Source organism: Haliaeetus albicilla, chromosome Z (assembly GCF_947461875.1).
Source record: "Haliaeetus albicilla chromosome Z, bHalAlb1.1, whole genome shotgun sequence".
Lineage (NCBI taxonomy): Eukaryota > Metazoa > Chordata > Aves > Accipitriformes > Accipitridae > Haliaeetus > Haliaeetus albicilla.
This window is the reverse complement of record NC_091516.1, coordinates 33,781,403-33,790,161: the sequence shown is the minus strand read 5'-3', so window position 1 is coordinate 33,790,161 and position 8,759 is coordinate 33,781,403.

The window sequence follows — 8,759 nt, the reverse complement described above, 5'->3', positions numbered from 1 at the left end:
CATTGTAGATACCTGTGAAGATCATACTGGGTGCTATTAAAAAGCATTTCAAGTCCAATGCAATCATCATGCACGGTCAACATGGGTTCACAAAGGGAAAGTCCTGTTTAACTAATTTGATATCCTTCTATGATAAGGCCATTCACCTAGTGGATGAAGGGGAGGCTGTGGATGTAGTTTTTTCTTGATTTTAGTAAGGCTTTTGATATTGTCCCTCACAGCATCCTTCTGGACAACTGTGAGATGAGCAGGTACATGGTGTGTTGGGTGAAGGGCAGAGCTCAAAGGGTTGTCGTGAATGGGGCTGGTGACTGGTCACCAGTGGTGTTCCTCAAGGGTCAATTCTTGGGCCAGTTCTGTTCAACATGTTTATCAATGATCTGGATGCAGGAGTTGACTGCACCATTAGCAAGCTTGCTGACGACACCAAACTGGGAGGTGCTGTTGAGTCTCTTGAGGGACAAGAAGCCTTGCAGAAGGATCTAGATAGGTTGGAGCGTTGGACAGTCATCAGTGGGATGAAATTTAACAAGTCCAAATGCCAGATTCTGCACGTGGGATTCAGTAATACCAGACACAAGTATAAACTGGGGGAGGAGTGCCTGGAGAGCAGCCCTGCGGAAAGGGATCTGGGTCTGCTGGTGGACAGCAGGCTCGATGTGAGTCAGCAGTGTGCCCTGGCAGCCAGGAGGGCAAACCGCATCCTGGGGTGCATCAAACACAGTTTAGCCAGCTGGTCAAAAGAGGTGATTATCCTGCTGTATTTAGTGATGGTGCAGCCTCACCTGGAGTACTGTGTGCAGTTCTGGGCCCCACAATTTAAGAAGGATGTTAACGTCCTTGATTGCATCCAGAGGAATGTGATGGTTTTTTTCACCACAAAGCTGGTGAAAGGGCTGGAATGTTCTATGAGGAACAGCTGAGGGCTCTGGGTTTGTCTAATTTGGAGAGAAGGTGGCTGAGGGGTGACCTCATTGCTCTCTGCAGCTTCCTGAGAAGGGGAAGTTGAGAGGGAGCTGCTGAGCTCTTCTCCCTGGGATCCAGCGATACCATCCATGGGAATGGCTCAAAGCTGCGCTAGGGGAGGCTTAGACTGCACATTAGGAAACACTTCTTTACTGAGAGGGTGGCCAAACTCTGGAACAGGCTTCCTAGAGAGGTGGTCGATGCCCCATGCCTGTCAGTGCCTTAAAAAGAGGCATTGGGATAATGCCCTTAATACCAGGCTTTAACTTTTCATCAGCTCTGAAGTGGTCAGGCAATTGGACTAGGTGATGGTTGCAGGTCCCTTCCATCTGAACCACTCCTATTCTATTCTATTCTATTCTATTTAATCAGATGTAATTCTGTTTGTTAAAAATCAGGAATTTAAATGCATCTTCTCATTTTGCAGGTTTATTTTACTTCTGCATTTCAAAAAGCTTTTTTTAAAGCTGCATTAAGATAGCAAAGACCTTATTAACAGACATAAGTATATGTTGGTGGTTTTTGGTCAAAAGTGAGGAAGAGTCTCTGTAATCTTTGCTACACAGGATGGAGAGGAATCACAAAATGTATCCTACTGGCTCCAGAGATTCCTGTCTGCTGCATTCGAGCTAGTGACATATATGGGCAGCAACACATAGACTTATAATACAGCACCATGGGGGTCCAGCTTTCCGCACATGCCTCCTATCTTGTTGCTGTAATTCTGAAAAAGAACAACTAAGGATTGCACTGAGATGTCTGAACTGAAATAATGAAAATTGTGATACATAAAATGAAATGTATCTTTCCTGCACTAAAATCAGATCTGATCTAGGTCTGCACTCATAAAAAAATAACCTTATTCACATGGGTTCCTAGGTCCTGCCATTTAATTCAGTGAAGCTGCTGATACACTTACATTCTTTCATACCAGAATTGGAGATGGAGAAGTAGCTCACTTAGAGATCAGTATTGCTAAACCCTAGTGTTAAAAAAGGCTTGGCTCACACCTAAAATGCTGATATTTTAATATACTGTAAGTATTCTGTATTTCTGGTTTGGATTTTTTTTGAACCTTTGAAATTCACATGTTCAATGCTTTTTCTGTGCCCCCCTCCAAAAAAACCCTCAAACCCCACAAACATTTATTTTATATATAATTGGATAAGCTCCAATTCATACCTAATGGCATGATTCTAGAATCTGGTGCTTTAAGGAAAACACAAGCAAACATGGATCTTAATAAAATTATGTCAGTGACAACATTATCATATCTCTCTGGAGATGGGATTTTAAATGAGTCTTTTGACTGTGCTGAAAATGAAATCCTGTCTTTGAATAAAAATAGTATCTGAGCCGTACTCCTGAAGGACAGTAGAAAGTGTTGAGGTGTGGAAGCGCTGCAAAGTTGCAGCAGCAGTGTTTCCATGGGAGGTTGTCCCTGTGTGGAACCTTTCTCCAGAATTCCCTGAGACAAAATAGCTGCAGTTACATCTGTGGGGGATAAAGTTTAATAAATATCACCTCCGGCCCCCAGAAGAAATTATGCCGACTAGTTTTAATGGTCTGTAAGTGGAAGTTTTAACTTCCACTTTGTGCATGTGGAAGTGTATATTTCAAGATAGGTTTGCTGGTTTTTAAGGATGGAGCAAGGCAGACATTTCTTTTTCGTGCTCTTAATCATCATTAGAAATAAAAGCAGTGGAGAAATTTTTTTTTTAAATCAATTCTGTGATTCAGGAGCAAAAGTATCACTGATTCTTAGAGTATGAAATCAGTTCAGTCTTTTCAAAATGTTTTCTAATTAATTCCTCTTAGGTTGTGTCTCATCATCGAATGATGACTTTCTGTTCTCTGGAACAGGTAACCATTTCTTTCTATAACTGTAGAAATTTTTCAAAAACTCCTCTTGTACTATATGCCCATCACATCTCATAGCCTTTTTAATTAAAGGGCTTGTATATTTCTCTATGGCCTCTTGTATTTCATGCCTTAATATAAAATAATTCTTCAAATAAAACTACTACTGAATATTACCTCCCAATGTAGAAAACATCTTGAAGTGAAGAATGAGGCATCTGTGCTGGCTTTGCTGGCTTTGAAAAGCAAGAAATAGGAATGGTTCATCATCACTCCATAAAGACTATGTTTTCAAGTGATTAAACTATGTTCTTCTAAGCGTGATACTTGTGCAGCTGTGCAGAAAATGAGTATGGAATATCATATATGATACATATTACATGTAGGCCAAAAGCTGAAGTCCCTGGGGGAAATATGCATTCAATAGGAGGCCTGAGTGGGGAATGCAGAGTTTGTGTTTGTCATTGGTATAAGTGCTCATTTCTCCATGGATGTGTATTTTCAAGCAATATGTTCTCATATACAGCTGCCCACAGGCAGCTGTTAGCATTTGATTTACACGTGTGAGTAGTCCCAGCAGGGTGAGGCAACTCCTACAGAGCAGTGGCTGCTCCTGCTCTGCTCAAGTCAGTGAGGGTCACTTAGGGAATTCAGTGGCAGCAGCAGCAAACCTGAGAACTCCCTTGCCTGCAGCTTGTTGTGATACCACAAAACGTAGCTACAGATTCCCTTGTTTTTGTTCTGATTTTCACATGAGTTACCTAACTGATGCTAAAGAACCTGCTTTCACTCTCCCCACAATGACAAAAGATCTCTGTGTTTGCCGCTGGAGACAACATACCAGCTTATCTGACATACAGGGACCCCAGTAACACTGAAGTAGCATTGGCACATGCAGAGGTTAGTGAGCAATGGAGACTTGGTTTCCAAGGTTTACAAGTCCTGTGATCTATGACAAGTGACATTTCCATATTTCTTGTCTCACGTTTGTTTATGGTTGTGCATGCTACATGAGTCTTGCAGGCTGTTACTGAAGTTGAGCAATCAGCTCAACAGAGATTTGTTTCTCTTGAGGAACAGGAGGATCTTGTTACTCACTGCTCTTGGCTGGTCACTCTGTTAAAGTAGCCATGTTTTGATCTTTTGGCTCATAATTTGCACAATATTAGGCTGGGATCTTGCTGACTTGCAATCTTCAGTATGCTGTCTTTGACAGTACATTAATGTAAGGCTGCAGAGAGTGGGTTCTCCTCCTTCGGCCCTTCAGAGAAGTAGGTGGGTGGATCAGCCATCAGCGTGTAAGCCTGGAGGAGAAGAGGTCATGCCTTCCCCTTCATTTTGTAGGCCACGTTACTCCTCTGAGTGCTGAACAAACAGCTCAAATGTTGTATCATCTGCTCTTGCTGCTAAACTTGGACCTGGCTGATGGGGAAACAGAAACAGAGGGGGGAAATGGCAAAGTTTTTCCCAGCACTCTCTGGCTGGGGAGGAGTTGGAGGAGCAGACCAGCAGGTCGGGCCTTCTGCTTCCCCCCAGCACCCATCGCATGGGATTTCCTGTTTTGCGATAAAACATTGCTAGTAACAATAAAAACACTTACACACCTACACTTCATGGACTTTGCAGAAGGACTCAGCATTACCCGTTTATGGACTGGGAAGGAGAGGTGCAGAGAGGTGAAGCACCTGCCCCAAGTCACCAAGGGAAAGGAGGCAAACACTGTCCACCTCTCTCAGCCCCAGCTGCATGCCTGGCCCTCCAGGGACACCCAGGGCTGGGAAAGTTGAATATCATTGAATTAATTAACAAAAATAATGGCTAACCACCTAGACCCAAACCCTGCTGTGCTTATGTGCTTATACCCTGATTCCAGCTGGGAGTTTGAGAAAAAACTGCTCTCTGGGCCTTAAATACAGAGTTATGCCTACTTTCCCCAGCGTCACAGAATCACAGAATCACAGCGTGGTTTGGGTTGGAAGGGACCTTCAGAGATCATCTAGTTCCAACTCCCCCCTGCCATGGGCAGCGACACCTTCCACTAGACCAGGTTGCTCAAAGCCCCATCCAACCTGACCTTGAACACTTCCAGGGATGGGGCATCCACAACTTCTTTGGGCAACCTGTCACAGTGCCTCACCACCCTCATAGTGAAAAACTTCTTCCTTATGGCTAGTGTGAATCCACCCTCTTTTAGTTCAACACCTTGTCCTGTCACTACAAGCCCTGGGAAAAAGTCTTTTTCTGTCTTTCTTATAAGGCCCCTTTATATATTGAAAGGTTGTGGTAAGGTCTCCTCAGAGCCTTCTCTTATCCAGGCTAAACAACCCCAACTCTCTCCGCCTTTCTTCATAGGAGAGGTGTTCCAGGCTTCTGATAATTTTTGTGGCCCTCCTCTAGACCTGCTCTAACAGTTCCTTCTCTTTCTTGTACTGGGGACACCAGAACTGGATGCAGTACTCCAGGTGAGGTCTCATGAGAGCAGAATAGAGAGGGAGGATCACCTCCCTTGACCTGCTGGCCACATTTCTTTTGATGCAGCCCAGGATGGAATTGGTTTTCTGGGCTGCAAGCTCATGTTGCCAGCTCATATGTGATTTTTTTCATCTACTAGTATCCCCAAGTCCTTCTCTGCAGGACTGCTCTCAATCTATTCATGCCCCAATCTATGCTGATACTGGAAATTGCCCTGACCCAAGTGTGGGACCTTGCACTTGGCCTTGTTGAACCTTGTGAAGTTCAAATTGGCCCACCCCTCAATGCTGTCAAGATCCCTCTGGATGGCATCCCTTCCCTCAAGCGTATCAACTGGAGCACTCGCCTTGGTGTCATCCGCAAACGTGCTGAGGCTGCACGTAATCCCACTGTCTAAATTGTTGATGAAAATACCGAACAGTACTGATCCCAAGTGACAGGACACCTCAACGTTTCACCGTCCCTTCAGCTGGAAGAAGAGCTCCATCTAGTGAGGGCCGTGCTCCCTGAGGCTGCCTTAGGAGCTGTCTATCCACCCTTTGCCAATTTTGGCCCCAACCAGGGTCCTGGAGTGGGAAAAAACCCTCAAATCTGCCTGCAGACCCCCTTGCCATGGGGACAGGCAGCAGGGAAGGCCACCATTGGTTCCAGGTCCCCTCAGCTCTGGCACCTCCATGGCACAAGAGCCTTGGCCATGGCCACCTTCCTCATGGGCTGGGTGCCAGGCAGGTTGAGGAGCCCTCATTTTGTTTGGGGACCTGAGAAAAATCACCCAAATGATGGTGGTGCAGAAGCATTAAGCGAAGGGCAGGGCATGGCAGGCCCTTCAGGAGTGTGTTGCACCCACAGTTTTTCCCCAAAAGGGCTTATTTGGGGATTTTACTGCAGGGAACTGAACATCCCCTGTTTTTCTGAGCAATCAGTGAGCAGAAGGGAGTTAGAAAGAAAAGCGCTGGACCTATGGAAAGAAGCAAATGGGATCTGAAAGTACAGTGTAGCACACAAAGTAAAACATTTTAAGAATCTCATTTTCTTTCTTTCATATGCTCACACTGATTACATTCCCCTGCTTTGCCCCTGTGTGTGTGCATGTGCATGGTGACCCAGGTGTAATGCAAATGTTATTAGCGACTTGGGTTCACTTGAATTTGGGTTCAATAAGGGCCCCAGTTTGCATAAAATCAGATCTTTTTGAACTTCAGGCTCCTTTTAGGTATCACAGTGCAAGTGTTCACTAAGGGTTTTGAAAGTGTAGGCCAGTATACAGTTGTGGGTTATTTTTTTAAATTTTGAATCTTTCTTCTTTTTTTCCCCCCCAAATCACTGCTTGTTCAGTAAAGAGGTTCCAAGCTAAAACAATTTACAGTTGTGGAATGCAGACACCAAATCTTTGACTCACACAGATTTCAGTTATTGAGCTAGTCCCATGTTCGGGCAAAGGAGACAATCACTCAAGAAAAATATCTAGTTAGTCAGCAAAACTACTAGAATAAAGAAAATGGGAACTATGCAGTGCAAGATTGCTTTTAACAATATGATGTACTCAATCAGTGGATTACATCAGTAATTGAGTCAAAGCCTTACTTTCACAAAGATTGGCGCTCCAAATCTGTCTAGACAAGCAATTTACAGTGAAGGGGGGGAAATCTAAACCATTGAATCCTAATGTTGTAAACAGTCTGTTATCAAGACTGGTAATACAGACAGGGCCCTACTGTTCTCAAGGACCACCCGCAAGAGAAAGAATTTGATATGGCAGCTTTCCTGAAAGATTTATTTGCGATATACTAGTATGTGGTAACAGCATGAAAGAGCTGTAGGAGTGAGGAGTGCTTTGCTGAGGGAGCAGCTGATGGGATTCGCCTTGACGGTGACTGCAGTATGCGCTTCAGAAAATGTCAGTCCTTCTAAAACACGGCTGAAAGACAGAGAGGCTGCAAATGGTCTTCTTGACTATTCTGCTGTGTCCTCTCATCTTCACATCATAATGGCATTTCAAGAATCATGAATTAATCATATCCTTTATGTAAAGGGCCAATTGTCCTTTTTTTTTTTCCCCCTTTTTCAAGAGCTTTCTTGGTTAAGAGCATACTTGCAGACTCCATGTATGTTCTTTAAGCAATGGTAGCATTATCTTGGTACATTTGGGTTTCTGGAGGTGAAGGCAGAGTTCAACATTACAACTAAGAGTTTTCCAAAGTGAGACCTACTATCAGTCACTGTCTGTGGCTGCAGCAGAAGTATGGCAGACATCTGGTATAAACTGCCCCTTGACATCGCCCTGCATCTCCTGGGACAGCCATGAGACAATGAGAGCTTTCTAAACCACACTTTCAGTCTTGGATATTAAAGCTAGGTACCTACATCCACACTTACACACTTAGGTCCCAATTTTAGAACAGTATGTGTGGTTTGCATTCAAATTGCTGGCCAGCTTACTCAGCAAGTTGAGAGAGTGATAGCAAAATACACTTCTAACCAAAGTCTTCTACATTGATTTTGGTGTATCTTAACCTTTCGGAAATGATTACAAACAAGAGTAACTGAAATGTTTATATAAAGCATGTTTCAAACTGGCCTTCTCCTATGGTTCAAATCTAAGTGAATCTGGGCATATGTCATGAAAAACTGTAGCAAATGCACCAAAAAATAAACAACCTGTAAAACGGTTCTGCCTCTCCAAAACTTTTGGGTTTTTTTGTGTTTGTTTGGGGTTTTTTGTTTGCTTGTTTGTTTGTTTGTTTTAAATTTTATTCTTTATTTTTACTGCCGAGAAAGAAAGCTGAATGAAAAAAGTCTGGCTAGCATTACGGGCTACTTGCTCAGTGAAGAAAAACACAGGAAAGGCAGCTGGCCCAAGAGAGCTATTACATTCCTCTCTCCCGTTCTCTTCCCTCCGCCACTCTGCAGACTTCAGAGCTGAATGGTGCAGAGAGAAGGAGTGGGGAGCAAGGTCAAACACAGCTTTACACGCCAGAGTCCCAACTTGATACCTTTGCTAGCACAAGGGGAGAGTGTAAAATCTGCTGGGGGTAGACCTACTGCAGTTTGTACCTCCCTGAAGTATTGAGGCAACTAGGGTTGTTACTCCCTGTGAAGAGATTAATAATCTATTGGGCTTTCCCAGGGAACCGCTTGGAAATGTCAAGGATGGCAAAATTATGTGTGGCCAAATAATTGTGCTTGCTACTGTTCAAGATGATAAAGACCTATTTCAGTACAAAGAGCGACTTTGCTGAATTGCTGTGACCTAGAAGATGTCCTCCTTTTGCAAGACCTGCCTGCATTGTGAGCACAGTGTGAGTTTGTGCTAGGGAAATATCTTCAGTAAATATCTCAATGAAAATCAGTTAAGTGGAAGTCAAAGTTCTGCTCACTCTCTTCCGACAGACAGGTGATCTAGGATTTACAATATACATAACTAGTGGAAAGAAATAATGGTAGAAACATCTTCGTACAAA